The 22,298-nt window shown below is 43.4% G+C and overlaps 1 long non-coding RNA gene across 1 annotated transcript in view; it reads left to right on the top strand.

Annotated features, from left to right (window-relative positions):
* Positions 1–204: 204 nt before the first annotated feature.
* The window catches only part of LOC137307093 (uncharacterized), a 50,002-nt gene continuing 27,908 nt past the window's right edge, over positions 205–22,298 (top strand). The window contains exons 1-2 of the long non-coding RNA XR_010959031.1: positions 205–494; positions 2,223–2,440. This is a non-coding gene — a long non-coding RNA (uncharacterized lncRNA). The remainder of the gene's footprint in view (positions 495–2,222; positions 2,441–22,298) is intronic.

The following is a 22,298-nucleotide window of genomic DNA, read 5'->3' as shown; positions in this document are numbered from 1 at the left end:
AATTTCAGGGCTCATCCCAACATGGATCCCATCAATCTCCCCAGAGACACATTTTAAAGCGGTTACAGGACGGAAAGCAGGAACATGAACTCTGGAGATTTACACCATCCTCGTCCAGATGTGCCTCCTCCCCATGTTAGAATTTGATATTCAGTGAACACGGGTGGGAAACTGGCCTTTCTCACTCTATAAGCATTTATTTATAACTTTGACACTCGCTCGTTTTACTCACTGAAATGTTTCGTTCCCGGTGCACTTTTATTGAACTGATCAAAGACAGATCGAACACACAGTTCAGCTCAGTAAAGGGTTAACACATTCGCAATGGCCAAGAATCGCTCTCTGCTGGGTCCATGGAAAATCAACCGATGGTCACCCGAGGGAGGACTGAACGCCATCCAATCACAGGATAGGAGCAAAATCGGAGACAAAACTTGTTCCTGATGAATTATAATTAATTGGTTTAATCGGAATTTGGTGGAGGAATGGAACAGGTACTTCAGTTTTTTCTAAAATGTGTTATTGAGGATGTTATTTGTTAAATTGGTTCAACTGAAGAAAGAAAGGCCGCTCCGTGCAAACAGAAACAAACTTCAGGAATGTTTTAAAGGGAAACCGGTTCAGGGCTGAAACCATCTTTCACACAGATAGGTGGTTCCTGATCGCTAATCTTAGGAATTTGAGTAATTACTTTTAATATCAACAGGTAGGAGGATCCATCACTAATCTTTATGGAAAAATATTCACTCAAATTACCAACAGGTAGGAGGGTCCATCACTCATCTTCATATAAAAAATAACTACTGAAATTACCAACAGGTAGGAGGGTCCATCACTAATCTTCACATAAAAAATAACTACTGAAATTACCAACAGGAAGGAGGGTCCATCACTAATCTTCACACAAAAAATAACGACTGAAATTACCAACAGGTAGGAGGGTCCATCACTAATCTTTGCACAAAAAATAACTGCTCAAATTTCCAACAGGTCGGAGGGTCCATCACTAATCTTTATACAGAAAGTAACTACTGAAATTACCAACAGGTAGGAGGACCCGTTCCCTCGGCTTTATATAAAAAATAACTGAGCACTCAAATTAATCTTGTGTTTGATAACTCTAATGTAATTAGTGTATATGTAAATGTAAGTTTTTGTTGCTCTTCTTTTATTACACTCGTGTTATAGTGAATGAAACAACAGATAACTGCATCTTACAAGGTCTCAAACTTGGTTGTACATTAATGCCAGAGAATAACTTCAACTATAGTTTGATGAAATTACTGTCCGAGATTAATCTCTTTGACATTTCCACAGTGTGGACAGGAAATTACGGTGACTAATAGTTTGATTGGTTGCTCTTGCCTTTGTGCGCACACACAGCGAGGCACACACACAATTGGGAATTATGATTGTAAAACAGCCGTCAAATTTACAAATTATATATTTGTGGTGTTTTCCGAGATTGGAAGACCCCTAAAGATGCTCCAAAAATAAATGTGTAACACCTGTTTAAAGTTACACGATTCATAACATTATACATTAGTGCTAATATTATTGAATGGTATAAAATTCCTTACCTCCTACAGTGCTCATTAGTTAGGTGCTGATACCATGAGAGATATGGTAAATATTTTCAAATAGAAGCATCAAACAAAACACATCTCCATGAACACACGGACAATGTCACTACCCATAGAGAGCAGAGAAATCACACCCAGCTCCATCTTGTGTATGCAGATAGATATCAGGTTCATAAAATGCCAGAATTTAATATCAAAACTCAACAAATCAAAAATATTAAAACAAATCTGTGAATAAAATAACACAATAGCGCCAGACTGGGTAAAACCGAGTGAAGGATTATTTAATTCATCACCTCGCTCAAAATTGCCCTCCAGAATATTCACTCCCTCAGGAATAATTCTAGTGTTGGCCTGCACTGTGAGTAAATCTTACCAATTGATGCTCCCAGTGCAGAATCTCGGCCGTCTGGAACTGGGTTGTGGAGATCAGCGGGACTCATTGGGTTTCACTGGGCAGCTGTCTGTGCCGCACCCGATGTGGAGAGTTGTTGGGAACAGTCGGGAAATGCTCAATTCCAGAGCGAACAGTTGTTCCACTGATGGGGGAGGAGGGACTTGATATCGCGACAAGGTGACGTTTTATCCTTCTTATTTTAATATTTCTGTCTAACCCTCCTATTAATCTATTCATTACAGAGCATCAGAATCCTGGAACGCCTGTCACCACCATGGCTGAAGGTCCAAACAGGGGAGAAGATCCAACATCATCAACAAGAATGAGAACAGACACCGGTTGGTTCAGAACAGCCTTAAAAATATCAATTGTGTCCTGATAAACGGTTCAGATCACGAACAAGAACCTGCCGCTCAATCAGGAAGAGAAAACCGAGCAGATACTGTGCAGATAGAGGAAAGTGAGTGAACATCTAATGGGGCAGTGTGCAGTCTCAGGTGGAGGGACATCAGTACTGGAACTGTTCGCTTGATAACTGGTGTTGGGGACTGTAAGGTGGATAGAGACAGTGACTCAGGATGGTCTTCCTGAGTAATAGTTTGACACCAGGGAGTAAGGGGACACCCCGAGTGGGGCAGGTATGAGAGGCAGGTTGGGCACAGGAATAGGGGAGCGACAGTTGTGCGATATTCGATAGTCAGGCGAATAAACATACTCTTCTGCAGCCATGAACAGGTCCCAATTGGTAAGTTGCCTTCCTGATGTCAGAGGGACTAACTTCCTGGAACAGGTGGGACCATCTCTGGGAAGGAAAGGAGAGCAGTAAATAGTCATGGCCGCAACCAATAACAAGGAAAGAGCTAGGTTTACAGAGGGAATATTAATACTTGAGCTCTAGACTGAAAAACAAGGCCTCAAGGTGGTGATCTCTGGATTGTTTTGCGCTGGGCTGCTTAAGGAGGACAATATGAGGCAGGTCAATGAGCGGCTGCAGGGCTGGAGCAGGAGGGAAGAGTTCATGTTTTTAGGACACCAGGGTGAGTTCAGGAGGAAGGGAAGGGATGGTTACGATCTGAACCGACAAACAACAACGGTTTGACAGACTGAGCACATGGAGCAGTGGGAGGGTTTCACCTGATAGGACTGGAGCGTGTGAAATATCCGGATCTGAGACGAGAGAGTGGAAATAATAAAACTGTTGGAGCAGGAACAGAAGATTTATGAAATGGTGAAAAGTTATTCGCAGGAAAACGGAAGGAGGTTTTGAAGTAGTGACAGGAGAAGTAACTTGATATTAAAAGCGAAGAAAAACGAGAACGGGTCAACATTCCACTGAATTGGAGTTCAGGTTGTGTGTTATGTCTCAGATACTACAAATCATTCCAAATACGTTTGGAAAGTCAGAATCTTGGGAGATATGATCCAGTATCTATAAGACTGGGCTGTGGTGGATGAGGTTTTGGGGAGAAACAAAATATTTTATTTTATTTTGTTTCTAAAAGTGATGGCAGGTGTGAAAATGTTGTTGTACCAGAGGAGGATGTGGGACCATATTTCGAGTCAACTGAGGAGACGGATCTGGATCTGAATTTAATAGCCGATGTAGATAAGTCACTGAACTCAGAGATAAGGCACCCGAGGCTGTTAAAGGAAGTTAGAGAGGAGATAGGATGGAATTTGATCACAATTCAAACATCTATCCATCTCAGCCTTGTATATATTCAATAACTCATCATCCACAGCCCTCTGGTGTGGAGAGGTCCAAAGATTCAAAACACTCTGCGTGAAGAAATTCCTCCTCATCTCAATCTTGAATGGCCGACCCTTTATCCTGAGACTATGCCCCCTAGTTCGAGAAACAATCTCTCAGCATCTACCCTGTCAACCCCCCTCATAATCTTCTATGTTTCAATTAGATCAGCTCTCGTTGCTCTAAACTCCAGAGAGTACAGGCCCAATCTACTCAATCTCTCCTCATGGGACAACCCTCTCATCCCACGAATTAATCTGTTGAACCTTTGTTGCAACGCTTCCAAGGCAAGGAAACCCTTCCTTAAATAAGGAGGCCAAAACTGGACGCAATACTCCAGGTGAGGTCTCACTAAAGCTTTAATAATTCTTCCTCTCTCTTGTACTCCAACCCCCTTGCAAGAAAGGCCAACATGCCATTTGCTTTCCCAATTACCTGCTATAGCTGCATACTACATTTTTGTGTTTCTTGTCGAAGGATAAGTCTCTGTGAACACCAATATTTAATAGTCCCCCACCATTTTAAAATATTCTGTTTTTCCATTCTTCCTACCAAAGTGAATAACCTCACATTTCCACACATTATGCCCCAACTGTCACCGTCTTGTCCACTCACTTAATCTGTCTCTATCCTTTCGCAGACTCTTTGTGTCCTCCTCACAATTCACTTTCCAACCTAGCTTTGTATCGTCAGTGAACTTGGACACATTACACTGTCCCTTCATCTAATTCATCAATATAGATTGTAAATCGCTGAGGCCCAAGGACTGATCCCTGCGGCACCCCACCAGTTGCACCCTGCCAACCCGACAATGAGCCGTTTATTCATTCTTTCTGTTTCTTTCCTTTAACCAATCCAGGATCATTCTGTGTCTGTTCAAAAGGGGTGTGCTGTCAGTCCCGGATCATTCTGTGTCTGTTTAAAATGGGTGTGCTGTCAGTCCCGGATCATTCTGTGTCTGTTCAAAATGGGTGTGCTGTCAGTCCCGGATCATTCTGTGTCTGTTTAAAATGGGTGTGCTGTCAGTCTCAGATCATTCTGTGTCTGTTTAGTCGACACATCCCTACGAGGGGGAAAGGAAGGGCACCCAAAGCTGGAGCTCCCTGGATGAGTAAAGAAATAGAGATTTAAATGAAACAGAAAATTGAGGCTTATGACGAATGTATGGTTCATAGCTACTTTTCCATCCCCGAATTCTCCGCTCCTCCACTTAAGTTCTTTCTGTAAATCTTCCTTAAATCAGCTTTTTATTTTCCCCATTTTACCAGCCTGACCCAGTAACTGAAATATATTTGGTCATTTTCCAAGTGAATTGCTTACTTTGCATACCAAGGAGCAGAATGCGTTTTGGTAAGGGACACAGATTGCTCAGGGGCAACTGAGGTATCTGTTTTGTTGAAGTTCGAATTCAAACAATATTCTGTCCAAAACAAACTGTGAGATAGGACTTTGTGTCACATCAGGTGAAACACTCCGAACATTCACCCCTGGGACCGACAGATCTCAGGTCGAATTGTTATGTTTTGCTCAGACCCGAACATGTTTCGTGGCAGTAATGAAAGTCATCCTCAATAGTCCATGAACTGATTAAATTGTTCTAAGGTGCCATTCAAGTGCCGTCAAAAACCTATTTAAAACCTGTTTCTTCAATGTTATTTTCTCCACCTATCTCCTTGCCATACACTGTCCCTCCCTCACATTCTGTTGAATTCTTTGTAAAGCAATCTCCGATATTTATTTACAAACAAAGCCTGACACTGAATACAGATCGAAACTGAATATTGCCCCCACTCTGAACACTGTCCCCACTCAGGGAACACAGAGCCCACCGGAGGTGGGGTGGGCGGCGCTGTAATCAATGTAGCGGTGAGAGCCGGTGTTCTTCATAAGTCACTGAATTGGCAGCGTTGCTCTGAGGTACAGGTCATGTGGACCCAAAAGAAAACCTATTTCTTCAAAATGCTTTTCCTCCATTTTCTCTTTAACCCGCACTCTCTACCATATTCTGCGTGCAGTCGAATTCTTTGTAATGTCATCTGAGCATCTATTTATAAACAGCCTGACACTGAATACCGACCACCACTGCATAAGGAACATATTCTGAATACAGACTCCATTCTGAAGTTGTCTTTGTCAGTGTACAGGAAACTTCATTGTCCATCTGGACGATGCTGTTCCTCTCCCCTCACTTCTCCTTCACCCTCCATGGCTTCACACACTATTGTAACATTACATATTTCATTTACATTTCACCCTCATCTTCGTCATCGAATCTTCCTCTCCTGCACTTTATTTTTTTCTCTTAGTATGCTGTAAATCTGCTTGTTATTTTCAACATTTTAGTTGCTTTTCTCTGTGAATATGACACTTTAGTCAGATTTGAACTTAATTCATTAATTTGGATTCCGAACAACAAATCCACCTCATCGACAGAATATATTTTCATACGGGACAGAGATTGCTCGGGGGGAAGGAGGAATTCTCTTTTGTTGAAGGCGTAATTCTCACAAAATTGTATCCGGAACAAACTATGAGACACCGCCCTGTGTCACATGAGGGGAACACGATCAACATCCAATCCTGGGACCTAAATACATGAGATAAAAGTACTGTGCGGAGTTAAGGCCTTAAAATATTTAGTGCCAGTAATGTAAAGATGTCCTTATTATGTCCTGAATTATAAAATTTCTCTCTGGTGTCTACAAGTGCCTTCAAAAGCTGTTTTAAAACCAGTTTCTTCAAAGAGCTTTGTCTCCATCTATCTCTTTAAGCCGGACTTTCTCTCACATTATGCAAGCAGATGAATCCTTTATAAATTAGTCTAAGGTATCTATTTATAAACAAAGCCTGACACTGAACACAGATCCCACACGGAACACAGACTCCTCTCAGAACACAGACTACACTCTGAACACAGGCCACATTCTGAACACAAGTCCCACTCTGAACACAGATCCCACACGGAACACAAATCCCACTCTGAACACATACCCCACTCTGAACACAGGTCCCACTCTGAACACAGACACCACTCTAAACAAAGACACCACTCGGAACTCACACCATACTCTGAACACAGGCCACATTCTGAACACAAATCCCACCCTGCACACATACACCCCACTCTGAACAAAGACACCACTCTGAACAAAGACACTACTCGGAACTCAGACCATACTCTGAACACAGGCCACATTCTGAACACAAATCCCACCCTGCACACATACACCCCACTCTGAACAAAGACACCACTCTGAACAAAGACACTACTCGGAACTCAGACCATACTCTGAACACAGGCCACATTCTGAACACAAATCCCACTCTGCACACATACACCCCACTCTGAACAAAGACACCACTCTGAACAAAGACACTACTCAGAACTCAGACCATACTCTGAACACAGGCCCCACTCTGAACACTGACCCCACTCTGAACATAAACTCTACTTTGCACACAGGCATCACACTGAACGCAAATCCGATTCTGAACACAGACCTCACTGTGAACAAAGACCCCAATCTGAAGATTTCTGTGTTAGCGTTCATGAAGCTTTATTTTATATCTGGGCGATGTTGTTCCTCTCTCCTCACTTCTCCTTCATCCCCGTGGCTCCACCCACCTTTGGAATATTATATATGCCATTTACATTCCGCCTTCCTCTTCATCCCCGAATTCTCCTCTCCAATACTTCAGTTCTTTCTGCAAATCTTTTTTTAAATCTGCTTTTTATTTTTCCATTTCACCTGCCTGACTCAGTAATTGAAGCATTTTGGTCATTCTCCAACTGAACTCCTTACTTTGCATACAAAGGAACAAAGCCACCTCATCGACAGAATATATTTTCATACGGGACAGAGATTGCTCAGAGGGAAGTAGGTATCTGTTTTGTTGAATTTAGAATTCAACGAATATTCTGTCCGAAACAAACTGTGAGGCAGGACCTTGTGTCACATGAGGAGAAACACTCTGAACATTCACCCCTGAGATTAAAGATCTCAGGTAAAATTGCTATTTGGAGTTCAGAGCCCAACATATTTCGTGCCAGTAATGAAAGTCGTCGTTGTTAGTACCGGTAATGGTAAACTTGCTCTCAGCTGCCAATCAAGTGCCTTCAAAAAACTGTTTCAAAGCCTTTTCTGAGAAGGTATTTCATCCATTGATCTCTTTAACCCGCACACTCCCTCACCATCTGCACGCAGTTGAATACTTTGTGAAGCAATCAGAGATATCTATTCACAAACAAAGCCTGAAACTGAACATAGACCCCACTCTGAATACAGTCCCCTCGATGATCACAGACACCACTCCGAACACTGTCCCCACTCCGAACACTGTCCCCACTCTGAAACCTGTCCCCACTATGAACACGAATCCCACTCTGTGCACGGACCCCACTCTGTGCACGGACCCCACACTGAGCACGGACCCCACTCTGAGCACGGACCCCACTCTGAACATCGGCCCCACTCTGAACATAGACCCCACTCTGAACACAGACCCCACTCTGAACAAAGACCCGACTCTGAAGATTTCTGTGTTAGTGCAGAGGAAGCTTTATTCTACATTTGGACGATGCTGTTCCTCTCTCCTCACTTCTCCTTCACCCCCAGGGCTCCACCCAACTTTGCACCATTGCATATTTCATTTACATTGCCCGCTCCTTTTCATCTCTGAATTCTCCTCTCCTCCAAGTTAGTTCTTTCTGTAAATCTTCTTTAAATCAGCTTTTTATTTCCCCTTTTTACCATCCTGGCCCAGTAACTGAAATATTTTGGTCATTTTCCAACTGAATTGCTTACTTTGCCTCCCAAGGTACAAGACCACCTCATCAACATAATACGTTTTCGTAAGGGTCACAGATTGCTCAGGGGAAACGGAGGTAACTGTTTTTTGGAAGTTCGAATTCAAACAATACTCTGTCCAAAACAAACTGTGAGATAGGACTTTGTGTCACATCAGGTGAAACACTCCGAACATTCACCCCTGGGACCTACAGATCTCAGGTCGAATTGTTATGTTTTGCTCAGACCCGAACATTTTTCGTGCAGTAATGAAAGTCATCCTCAATAGTCCATGAACTGATAAAGTTGTTCTAAGTTGCCATTCAAGTGCCATCAAAAACCCATTTAAAACCTGTTTCTTCAATGTTATTTTCTCCATCTATCTCCTAACCACGCACTGTCCCTCCCTCGCCTTCTGCGCGCTGTTGAATTCTTTGTAAAACAATCTCCGATATCTATTTACAAACAAAGCCTGACACTGAAAACAGATCGAAACTGAACATTGCCCCCACTCTGAAAACTGTCCCCACTCTGGGAACACAGAGCCCACAGGAAGCGGGGTGGGAGGCGGTGTTATCAATGTAGCTGTGAGAGCCGGTGTTCTGAATAAGTCCCTGAATTGGCAGAGTTGCTCTGAGGTGCTGATCATGTGGACACAAAAGAAAACCGATTTATTCAAAAGGCTTTTCCTCCATCTTCTCTTCAACCCGCACTCTCTCCCACAATCTGCGTGCATTCGAATTCTTTGTAAAGTCATCTGAGATATCTATTTATAAACAAAGCCTGACACTGAATACCGACCACCACTGCATCAGGGCCATACTCTGAATTGAGACCCCTCTCTAAACACAGACCCTAATCTGAAGATGTCTTTGTTAGTGTACAGGAAACTTTATTGTACATCTGGACTTCGCTGTGCCTCTCTCCTCACTTCTCCTTCTCCCCGCACCACCCCTTCGGCTCCACCCATCGTTGTTTCATTACTTATGTCATTTACATTTCCCCCGCGTTTTCGTCATTGAATCTTCCTCTCTTCCACTTTGTTTCTTTCTCAAAGTATGCGGTAAATCTGCTTTTTATTTCCCCACTTTAGTTGCTTTTCTCTGTAAATATAACTCGTTGGTCAGTTTTCAATTCAATTCCTTTGGATTCCGAGCAACAAAGCCACCTCATCGACAGAATATATTTTCACGCGGACAGAGATTGCTCAGGGGGAAGGAGGAATTCTGTTCAGTTGAAGGCGTAATTCTCACAAGGTTGTGTCCAGAAGAAACTGTAAGACACCGCCCTGTGTCACATGAGGGGAACACTATGAACATTTGCCCCTGGGAACTAAATACCTGAGATAACCTACCGTGTGGAGTTCAGGCCTTGAAGTATTCAGCGCCAGTAATGAAAAGATTCCCTTAATATATCCTGAATTTGTAAAGAGGCTGTGCGGTGTCTGCAAGTGCCTCCAAAAGTTGCTTTCAATCCAATTTGTTCAGAGAGCTTTCCCTCCATCTATTTCTTTAAGCTGCACTCTCTCACACAGTATGCACGCAGTTGAATCCTTTATATATTAGTCTGAGTTTTCTTTTGTTAAACAAAGCCTGACACTGAACACAGATCCCACACGGAACACAGACTCCTCTCAGAACACAGACTCCACTCTGAACAGAGACCAAAGCCGAAACACAGACCACACTCTGAACAAAGACACCACTGTGAACACAGGCACAACTCTGAACACAGACCCCACTCTGAACACAGGCCCAACTCTGAACACAGATCCCACTCTGAACACAGACCCCACTCCATATGTAGGCTTCACACTGAAGGCAAACACCATTCTGAAAACAGATCCCACTCTTAAGATTCCTGTGTTAGTGTAGACAGAGTTTTATTGTACATCTGGACGATGCTGTTCTTCTCTCCTCAATTCTCCATCACCCCCGTGGCTCTACCACCTTCGGAACATTACATATCTCATTTACATTTCCCCCTTCCTTTTCATCCCCGAATTCTCCTCTCCTCCGCTTTAGTTCTTTCTGTAAATCTTCTTTAAATCTGCTATTTATTTTCCCAATTTTATTGCCTGACTCAGTAACTGAAACATTTTGGTAATTTTCCAACTGAATTGCTTACTTTTCATACCAAGGAACAAAGCCACCTCATCAACAGAATATGTGTTCGTAAGGGACACAGATTGCTCATGGGGAACGGAGGTATCTGTTTTGTTGTAGTTCGAATTCAACCAATATTCTGTCCAAAACAAACTGAGACAGGACTTTGTGTCACACGAGGAGAAACGCTCCTGACATTCACCTCAGGGACAAAAGATTTCAGATAAAATTCCTGTCTGGAGCTCAGACCCGAACATATTTCGTGCCAGTAATGAAAGTTATCCGTAATAGACCCAGAACTCGTAAAGTTGATCTAAAGTGCCATTCAAGGGCCTTCAAAAACCTGTTTCAAACCTCTTTCTTCAAAGTTAGTTTTTCCGCCTGTCTCCGTAGCCCGCACTGTCTCTCCCTCACATTCTGCGCGCAATTGAATTCTTTGTAAAGCAACCTCCGATATCTATTTACAAACAAAGCCTGACACCGAATACAGACCGAAACTGAACATTGTGCCCACTCTGAAAACTGTCCCCACTCTGGGAACACAGAGCCCACAGGAAGCGGGGTGGGAGGTGTTGTTGTCAATGTAGCGGTGAGAGCCGGTGTTCTCAATCAGTCGCTGAATTGGCAGCTTTGCCCTGAGGTTCCGATCGTGTGGACGCAAAAGAAAACCTATTTCTTCAAAAGGATTTTTCTCCATTTTCTCTTTAACCCTCACTCGCTCACACAATCTGCGTGCATTCGAATTCTTTGCAAAGTCATCTGAGGTGTCTGTTTGCAAACAAAGCCTGACACTAAATACCGACCACCACTGCATAAGGGCCATACTCTGAATAGCGGCCCCTCTCTGAACACAGCCTCCATTCTGAAGATGTCTTTGTTAGTGTACAGGAAACTTTATTTTACATCTGGACGATGCTGTTCCTCTCCCCTCACTTCTCCTTCACCCTCCATGGCTTCACACACTATTGTAACATTACATATTTCATTTACATTTCCCCCTCATATTCGTCAGCGACTTTGCTTCTTTCTCTAAGTATACTGTAAACCTGCTTGTTATTTTCGCCATTTTGGTTGCTTTTCTCTGTACACATACGACTTTGGTCAGTTTTTAACTTAATTCCTTACTTTGGATTCCTAGCAACAAAGACACCTCATCGACAGAATATATTTTCATAAATTGCTGAGGGGGAAGGAGGAATTCTGTTTTGTTGAAGGCGTAATTCTCACAAAATTGTATCCGGAACAAACTATGAGACACCGCCCTGTGTCACATGAGGCGAACACTATTAATATTCACCCCTGGGACCTAAATACCTGAGATAAATGTACTGTGCGGAGTTGAGGCCTTAGAATATTTACTGCCAGTAACGTAAAGATGCCCTTAATAAGTCCTGAATTGGTAAAGAGGCTGTAAGTCCTGAATTGGTAAAAAGACCACCCTCTGAACACAGACCCCACTCTGAAGATTTCTGTGTTAGTGAAGACAGAGCTTTATTGTGCATCTGGTCGGTGCTGTTCCTCTCTCCTCACTTCTCCTTCACCCCCGTGGCTGCACCCACCTTTGGAACATTACATATGTCATTTACATTGCCCCTTCCTCTTCATCCCCGAATCCTCCTCTCCTCCACTTTAGTTCTTTTTAATAATCTTCTTTAAGTCTGCTTTTTATTTTCCCCAAGTTATCTGCCTGAGTCAGTAACATAAACATTTTGGCCATTCTCCAACTGAATTCCTTACTTTTCATAGCAAGCAACAAAGCCACCTCATCGAAAGAATATATTTTCATACGGGACAGAGATTGCTCAGAGGGAAGTAGATAACTGTTTTGTTGAATTTCGAATTCAACCAATATTCTGTCCGAAACAAACTGTGAGGCAGGACCTTGTCTCACGTGAGGAGAAACACTCTGAACATTCACCCCTGAGAGTTAAAGATCTCAAGTAAAATTGCTATTTGGAGTTCAGAGCATAACATAGTTCGTGCCAGTCATGAAAGATGTCCTCATTAGTACCGGAAATGGTAAAGTTGCTCTAAGATGCCAATCAAGTTCCTTCAAAAATCTCTTTAACCCGCACTCCCTCTCTCTCTCTCTCTCTCTCTCATATGTTGCACGCAGTTGAATTCTTTGTAAAGCAATCTGAGATATCTATTTACAAAGTCTGACACAGAACACAGACCGACACTGAACACAGACCCCACTCTGATCACATTCCCCACTGTGCACACATTCCCCACTCTGAACACAGACCCCACTCTGAACACATTCCCCACTGTTTACACATTCCTCACTCTGAACACAGACCCGACTCTGAACACTGTTCCCACTCTGAACACAGACTCCACTTTCAACACAGACCCCACTCTCAACACATTCCCCACTATGAACACATTCCCACGATGAACACAGACTCCACTCTCACCACAGACCCCGCTCTGAACACTGTCCCACTCTGAACACTGTTCCCACTCTGGAAACAGAACCGATAGGATGCGGGGTGGGAGGAATTGTAATCATGCTCACTGTTGGAACCGTTGTCCTTTATAATTCCCTGAATTGGCAAAGTTGCTCTGAGGTGCCGATCATGTGCCCTCAAAGGAATCATTAAAACCTATTTCTTGAAAGGGCATTTCCTAATTTTTCACTTTAATCCGCACTCTCTCACACATTCTGCGTTCAGTCTTTGTAAAGTATCCTGAAGTATCGATTTATAATCAAAACCTGACACTGAATACCAACTACCACTGCATAAGGACCATACTCTGAACACAGACCCCTCACTGAACACAGATCCCAATCTGAATGCAGGCTCCACTCTGTACACGGACCCTACTCTGAGCACGGACACCATTCTGAAGATGTCTTTGTCAGTGTACAGGAAACATTATTGTACATCTGGACGATGCTGTTCCTCTCCCCTCACTTCTCCTTCTCCCTCCATGGCTGCACTTACCTTTGTTACATTACATATGTCATTTACATTTCCCCCTCCTCTTCGCCATCGAATCTTCCTCTCCTCCACTTTACTTCTTTCTCTAAGTATGCTGTAAATCTGCTTTTTATTTTCCCCATTTTAGCTGTTTTTCTCTGTAAATGTAACACTTTGGTCAGTTTTCAACTCAATTCCTTACTTCGGATTCCTAGCAACAAAGCCACCTGATCGACAGAATATATCTTCATACTGAACAGAGATTGCTGAGGGAGAAGCAAGAATTCTGTTTTGTTGAAGGCGCAATTCTCACAAAATTGTGTCCAGAACAAACTGTGAGACGGAGACCTGTGTCACATGAGGGGAACACTATGAACATTCACCCCTGGGAACTAAATATCTCAGATAATATTGCTGTGCAGAGTTCAGACCGTAACATATTTAGAGCCAGGAATGAAAAGACATCCTTGATAAGTCTCGAATTGGTAAATAGTCTGTAAGGTGTCTGCAAGTGCCTTCAAAAGCTGCTACAAAACCAATTTCTTCTAAGAGCTTTGCCTCTATCTATCTCTTCAAGCCGCACTCTCTTATACATTCTGCAAGCAGTTGAATCCTTTATAAATTCGTCTGAGGTATCGATTCATAAACAAAGCTTGACACTGAACACAGATCCCACACGGAACACAGACCCCATTCTGATCAAAGACCCCACTCTGAACACTGTCCAAACTCGGAACACAGACCTCACTCGGAACACAGATCCACTCTGAACACTGTCCCCACTCTGAACACAGACCCCACTCTGAACACGGACCCCACTCTGAACAAAGGCACCATTCTGAGCAAACCCCACTCTGAACATTGACCCAACACTGAACACAGACCCCCATTCTGAACACAGAACCCACTCTGAACAAAGACCCCAATCTGAACACGGACCCCACTCTGAACAAAGACACCATTCCAAGCAAACCCCACTCTGAACGTTGACCCCACACTGAACACAGACCCCCATTCTGAACAAAGACCCCACTCTGAACATGGATCCTTCTCTGAACATTGACCCCACTCTGAACAAGTAGACCCTACTCTAAACAAATACCCCACTCTGAAGACAAACCCCACGCTTAACACAGACCCTACTCTGAACACAGACCCCACTCTGAAGACAGACCACACTCTGAACAAAGACCCTGCTCTGAATATTTCTGTGTTAGCGTTGACGGAGCTTTATTGAACATCTGTTCCAAAGAAAACAAACCCAGCATGTTTAATCTTTACTCATAGATAAAATTTTCCAGCTCTGGCAATATCCTCGCAAATCTCTTCTGTCCCCTCTCTAGTGCAATCACATCTTTACTGTAATGTGGTGACCAGAATTGTAGCAAGTACTCAAGCTGTGGCCTGACCAATGTTTTATGCTGTTCTTGCATAACCTCCCTTGTGTTCTATGACTCCGCTAATAAAGGAAAGTATCCCGTATGCCTTTTGAACCATCTGATCAACCTGTCCTGCTACCTTCAGGGATCTGTGGACATGCACTCCAAGGTTCGTTGGTTCATCTAATCCTCTCAGTATCCCCCCATTTATTGTGTACTCCATTGCCTTGTTTCCCTTTTCCAAATGCATATCCTCACAATTTCCTGCATTGAATTCCATTTGCCACTTTTCTGCCCACCTGACCAGTCCATTGATATCGTCCTGAAGTCTACAGCCTTCCTCCTCACGATCAATCACACGGCCAATTTTTGTATCAACTGCAAACTTCATGGTCAAGCTCCTCACATTCAAGGCCAAATCAATAATATATACCACAAAAAGCAGAAGAGACCTACTACTGAGCCTTGCGGGACCCGAATGGAAACAGCCTTCCAGTCGCAAAAACAACCGTAAACCACGGTAGGAACAACTCGGGTTAGATACAGAGTAAAGCTCCTCCAACACTGTCCCTTCAACAATCCCAGGGCAGGTACAACAGAGGTTAGATACAGAGTAAAGCTCCATCAACACTCTCCCATGCTCTGTGCGTGAGTGTCAGTCCCACACCGGATGAGATCTACGAACAGAGGCCGGGATGTTGCCTGGGCCTTCCCCAGAGATCACTGCCTCCCCCCATTCTCGTTGATTCCACCTCTCTGTGATGCTGTGACCCTGATTCTCTCTCTCTCTCTCTCTCTGTCATTCCACTCTCTCTCTGACCAGTCTCTATCACTCACTCAGTCACCGTCTCTCTCTCTGTATGTATCTCCCCTGTTTCTCTCTCTCTGCCTGTTTCTCTCTCTCTCGCGTCCCTCGATCGTTCACTCTCACTCTCCCCCTTGTCTTTCTCTGTCTTCCCCTCTGTCTCTTTTTATCTTTTTGTGCTCTGCTTCTTTTCCTCTTCTCTCTGCCTCATCCCCTCTTCTTTCTCTCTCTGAACCTCTCTCTCTCTTCTCTCTCTTTCTCACCTTACTCTTTCGCTCTCTCTCTCTCTCTGCCCCACTCTCTCTCCCTCTACCTTCTGTCTCCTTTTACTCTCTCTTTCTCACCCTCCTCTGTCTATGTCTCTCTCTCTCTCTCTCTTAATCGCTCCACCTCGACTCTCTCTCTTTCTCTCTCTCTCTCTCTGCCTCTATACTCTCCCTTTCTCTTGTCCTCTACTCTCTCTCTCTGTACACGTCCTCTCTGTGATAATAAACTAATTGGCAAAAGATCTAGTGGGGAAATGAGGACACACTTTTCACTCAGGTTTATTATGATTTGGAATGCAACATATGAAAGAACAGTGAAACCACATTCAATAAGAACTTTCAAAAGGCAATTGGACATGCCCTTGAAGAGGACTAATTTGCAGGGTTGTGGGGAAAAAGCTGGGATGTGGGAATAAATCGGGCACTTCTTTCAAAGAGCCAGCACAGGTATGACGGGCCGAATGTGTCGTAATATTCCAGTGTTTCGTGGACTGTACAGCTCAGAAACAGGCCATTCGGCCCAACAGTTCCATGCCACTGTTTATGCTCCAAACGAGCCCCCTCCCATATTTCTTCATCTAACCCCATCACCATATCCTTCTATTCATTTCGCATCTCATTGAAACATATAAAATAGAATATCAGATTCGGAGGGGGCTTGACAGGATCGATGCTGAGAGATTGTTTCCCCTGGCTGGCGGGTGTAGAACAAAGGCGAACAGTCTTCGGACAAGGGGTCGGCCATTTACGACTGAGATGAGAAGGAATTTCTTCACTCAGAGGTTTGCGAATCTATGGAATTCTCTACCCCAGAGGGCTGTGGATGCTCAGTCGTTGAGTATGTTCAAGGCTGGGATTGATAGATTTTTGGACTTTAGGGGAATCAAGGGGTATGGGGATCGGGCGGGAAATTGGAGTTGAGGTGGAAGTTCAGCCATGATCTGATTGAATGGCGGAGCAGGCTCTCCCTCTCTCTGTATGTATCTCCCCTTAAATCCATCTTTGCTATTCGTCTCAACTATCCTTTGTGGTAGCAAGTTTCACATTCTCAGCACCATCTGGGGAAAGAAGTTTCTCCTGCATTCATTTTTCGATTCAATTCGATTTATTCGTGACTATCTTATAATAATGACCCCTGGTTCTGGTCTCCCCTGCAAGCGGAAACATCTTCTCTGCGTCTACCCTATCAAACAGATCATTAATCTTAAAGACCTCGATCACGTCAGTCCTCAGTCTTCTCTTTTCGAGAGAAAAGAGCCCCAGCTTGTTCTCTCTTTCCTGACATATGTAACCTCTCAGTTCTATGATATTGTTTGAGAAAACTGAGCGAGATGCACTCCAGAAATGTATTGCCCTTATGTCCCAGTCTATGTGAAAATTAAATCTCCCTTCCGAACTGCTTTGCCTTTGCGACAGGCTCCTCTGATCTCCGTATTTCTGTGTAGGCTCAATACTCCCTGTTTGAAGTATTTGTTTCATTAAATGAATGCTTTTCATGCCCCAGTTCACCTCAGTGTGTTGTGATCTCCAGTGTGATAGAGCTGTCTCCGGGTTCAGGCTCTGAACAGCAACTTGATTCTGTGATCCGGGACTGACAGCACACCCATTTTATACTGGCACAGAATGATCCGGGACTGACAGCGCACCCCTTTTAAACAGACACAGAATGTTCTAGGACTGACAGCAACAACATGAACATACTTTTTTAATGCTCTAAGCAACTGAGTTAACCGGCCACTTCCGAGAAGAGTTTCTTGCACTTTCAGTTTGCTTTGCAACGTTGGCATTCCCGGGAAACAAATCATCTGCAGCTGCCTATCAAAGGAACTGCTGGAGGGTAGCAATTTATGAAAATGTACAACATCGGCCTGAAATATCTGTAATCTCTGCAACAATGAATATCATAGGCCTGAAACATCTCTAAACTCTGTAACTTTGTATAACATAGGCCAAAAGCATATCTAAACTCTGTAAAATTGTATAACATAGGCCTGAATCATCTCTAATCTTGATGCAGCACTAAATCTGACCTCTCTCTCCTGCTCGCTGCTCGACTCTTTAATATCTCACCGAGTCAGGTCTCTCTTCCACCCGCCCCTCTCGGGCAGTCAGCAGCATGATTCTAAGTACCGAGAGCAGCACTTTCATCACACACAAATATATACAGTCACATGCACACACATACAAACACATATAGGCACATCCATACACATAAAAGCACATCCACACACATAAAGTCACAGATGCGCACACACATACACACAAACATGAACATACACATACATACAGGCACATACACATATATGCACGCATATACATACATATAAAGTCACAGACACACGCATAGGGCACACACACACACAAATAAAGGCACATACACACACATACGGGAACATACACACATATATGCACACACACACACATAAAGCCACACTCACACACATAAAGGCACATACGCACAAATATTCATACATACTCATACAGGCAAATACACACATATAAAGGCACATAGACACACATCGAGGCACATGCACAGACATACACATACACAAACATAAAGGTATAGGATCATGGAAAGTTAAAGCACAGAAGGAGGTAATTCGGCCCACTGTGTCCGTGCCGGCCGATAAAGAGCTATGCAGCTTAATCCCACTTTCCTGCACTTGGTCCGTAACTGTGTAGGTTACGGCACTTCAAGTGCTCATCCAAGTGTTTTTTAAATGAGTTGCGAGTTTTTGCCACTTCCACCCTTTCAGGCAGTGAGTTCCAGACCCCCACCACCCTCTTGATGAATTTCTTTGTCCTCAACTCCCCTCCAATCCTTCTACCAATTCCTTTAAATCTGTGTCCCCTGGCACTGCCATCACTGCTAAGAGAAATAGGTAATCTTTATCGACTCTATCTGGTCCCATCATTATATTATGTACCTCAATTAAATCTCCCCTCAGCCTCCTTTGCTCCAAAGAAAATAAACCCCAGCCTATCCAATCTTTTCTCATAGCTAAAATTCTCCAGCCCTGGCAATGTCCTCGTAAATCTCCTCTGTACCCTACCGAGTGCAATCACATCTTTCTTTTAATGTGCGACCAGAACAATACGCAGTATTCAAGCTGTGGCCTAACCAATGTTTTATACAGTGCTAGTATAACCTCCCTGCTCTTATATTCTATGCCTCAGCTAATAAAGGAATGTATTCCATATGCCTTCTTAAGCACCTTATCTACAAGTCCTGCTACCTTCAGCGATCTGTGGATATGCACTCCAAGGTCCCTTTGTTCCTCTACAACTCTCAGTATCCTCCGATTTATTGTTTATTCCCTTGCCTTGTTTGCCTTTCCCAAATGCATTATCTCACACTTCTCTGGATGGAATTCCATTTGCCACTTTTCTGCCCACCTGACTTGTCCATTAATATCTTCCTGCAGTCTGCATCTTTGCTCCTCACTGACAACAACACAGCCATTTTTTGTATCACCTGCAAACTTCTTGATCAAGCCCCCCACATTCAAGTCCAAACTCTTAATATGTACCAGAAAAAGCAACGGACCGAGTGCTGAACCTTGCGGAACCCGACTGAAATCAGCCTTCCAGTCGCAAAAATGCCCGTCGACCATTTCCCTTTACTTCCTGCTACTGAGCCAATCAATCACTCTCCCTTGGATCACATGGGATTGTATTTTTGACCAGTCTGCCATGTGGGAGCTTGTCAAAAGCCTTGCTAAAATCCATGTGCACGAGATCAAACGCGTTACCCTCCTTCTTACCTGCTCATAAAATTCAATCAAATTATTCAGACACGACCCTCCCTTAACAAATCCATGCTGACTGTCCTTGATTAACCAGTGCCTTTCTAAATGAAGGTTTATTTTATCCCTCAGAATCGATTCCAATAATTTGCCCACCACCGAGGTTAGACTGACTGGATATATTACTCTATCTATCTCTTTCTCCCTTTTTAAACAATGGTACAGCTTGAGCAGTCCTCCAATCCTCTGGCACATACCTGTAGCCAGGGAGGATTGGAAAATGATGGTCAGAACCTCCGCTAATGCCTCCCTTGTTTTTTTCCGAGCAGCCTGGGATACATTTCATCCGGGCCGAGTGATTTATCGACTGTCAAAAATGCCAAAATCCTTAATATTTCCTCTCCCGCTATGTTTATGCCATCCAATATTTCACACTCCTCCTTCTTAACTTCAATTCCTGCATTATCCCTCTCCTTTGTGAAGACAGAATTAAAGTATTCATTTCGAACCAGACCCACATTTTCCACCTCCACACATGGGTTAGCTTTTTGATCTCCAATAGTCTGTACTTTTTCCAGAGTTATCCTCTTGCTCTTTATGCATTTATAAAACATTTTTTGGGTTTTCCATAATTTTAATTACCAGTATTTTTCTTTGCTTTCACAATTTCCTTTTTAATTTCACCTATTTAATTTAATTTCATTTTCCATACTCCTCTAGGCTTTCTGCAGTATTGAGCACTTGGTGTCTGACATAAGATTCCTTTTTTTTGCTTTATCTTACCCTGTATGCTTCTTGTCATCCAGGAGGCTCTAGATTTGGCAGTCCCACCCTTTATCTTTGTGGCAACACGTTTACTCTGAAACCCTTGAATTTCCCTTTTAATGGCTCCGACTGCTCTGACACTGATTTACCTTCAAGTAGCTGTTTCTATTTCACTTTTGCTAAATCACTTCTCAGCTTAGTAAAATTGGCCTTAACCCAATTTTGAACTTTAACTCCTGTTCTAACTCTCCTCCACCCTATTTCATCTAACCCTATCAGCATACCCTTCTGTTCATTTCTCCCTCGTGTGCTTATATAGGGATTTAAAAGGGATTTGGGTGTCCTTGTGGAGGCATCATAGAAAGTTAGCATGCAGGTACGACAATCAATTAGGATGGCAAATGGCATGTTAGCCTTTATTGCAAGGGGGTTGGGTTAAATAGTAAGGGGGACTTGCTGCAATTGTACAGGGCTCTGGTGAGATCGCACCTGGAGTACTGTGTACAGTTTTGGCCTCCTTACCTAAAGAAATATATACTTGCCAAAGAGAAGATACAAAGAAGGTTCATCAGGTTAATTTCTGCTCCCTAGATTCATCTCTGTTTGTGGAAATACGCTGAGCAAAATATCAGGTTTTGCTTGCCAGCTATTCAAAAATTTCACATCAAATTAGAAAATGAACAAACAGATTCAGTAACAGAGACGGACTGTCAAAAATAAGAAAAAACAAGGTCCAAAAGATTCGCAGAGAGAACCAAATCAGAGGCATGGATAATTCATGGATGAAGAAGAGTGTGTAAATGTCACTTGAGGATGGAAGATAATAAAATTAGTTCAAGAATCGAGGCTGGATGAGACGTGGAGGCAGAGGTGCAGCAGAAGTTAGGACCAAAAGCAGGCTTCGCTCTCGAGCAATGTCAAAATCTTGCAGGATTCCATGCCACTGGTGGGCCTTGCACATCCTGAGCAGCTCATTTGCGAACTAGGGGTGCAGAAGCTGTGATCAGCTCATGCAATGTGTTCAGAGTACAGGCTGGGATCAGTGTGAAAGTCTTTGTGTTTGGATCGTCCTGTTGCATCAGGGATCTTAACTTAGAAAGAAGACACGGATAGAGAGAAAAAGTGGGTAAGTGACAGACAGATGGGAAACAGTGACAGGTGGAAATAAGTGAGAGAGAGGGAGATTTAGAGAGAGCGAGAAGAGAGGGTAGGCGAGATAGAATGAGGCAGAGAGATAGAAAGGCGGGAGGGAAGGTAAAGCAGCAGAGATGGAAAGGAAGAGAATGAGGCAGAGAGAGAAAGACGAGCGAGAGACAGGAAAGCGGCAGAGTTGGCCAGAAAAAATGAGGCAGAGAGAAGAGAGAGGGACGATACAGATGGAGTGAGGGGGAATGAGAGCGAGGCAAGAAGAGGGAACGAGAGATAGAGAAGAGAGTAAAGCAGGAAGTGTAAGAGAGACGAGGCAGAGTGAAATAAGCGATAGGTAGAGAGAGAGAGAGAGAGATTGAGAGACAGAAAAGAGAGACCCCGTCAAGGTGAATGAAAGAGGGAGAACGAGGCAGGGAGTGACAGCGCCAGAGTTAAATAAACAAATGCAGATAAATCAGATGTAGAGAAAGATGAAGCATAGAGAGAGATAAAATAAGTCAAAGAGAGAAAGAGTCAGTGAAAACGAGACCGAGGGAGGCGGCAGAGGCAGAGAGAGAGACAGAAGGTGGAACATGTTTTATCTTTGCTTCCCAACACAGTTAAATATTTCTTATATTTTTATTCTTCTATTATAAGAGC

This window comes from Heptranchias perlo, chromosome X, assembly GCF_035084215.1.
Source record: "Heptranchias perlo isolate sHepPer1 chromosome X, sHepPer1.hap1, whole genome shotgun sequence".
Lineage (NCBI taxonomy): Eukaryota > Metazoa > Chordata > Chondrichthyes > Hexanchiformes > Hexanchidae > Heptranchias > Heptranchias perlo.
Note: the sequence above shows the minus strand (reverse complement) of the source record. Positions and strands in the feature narration are given on the sequence as shown.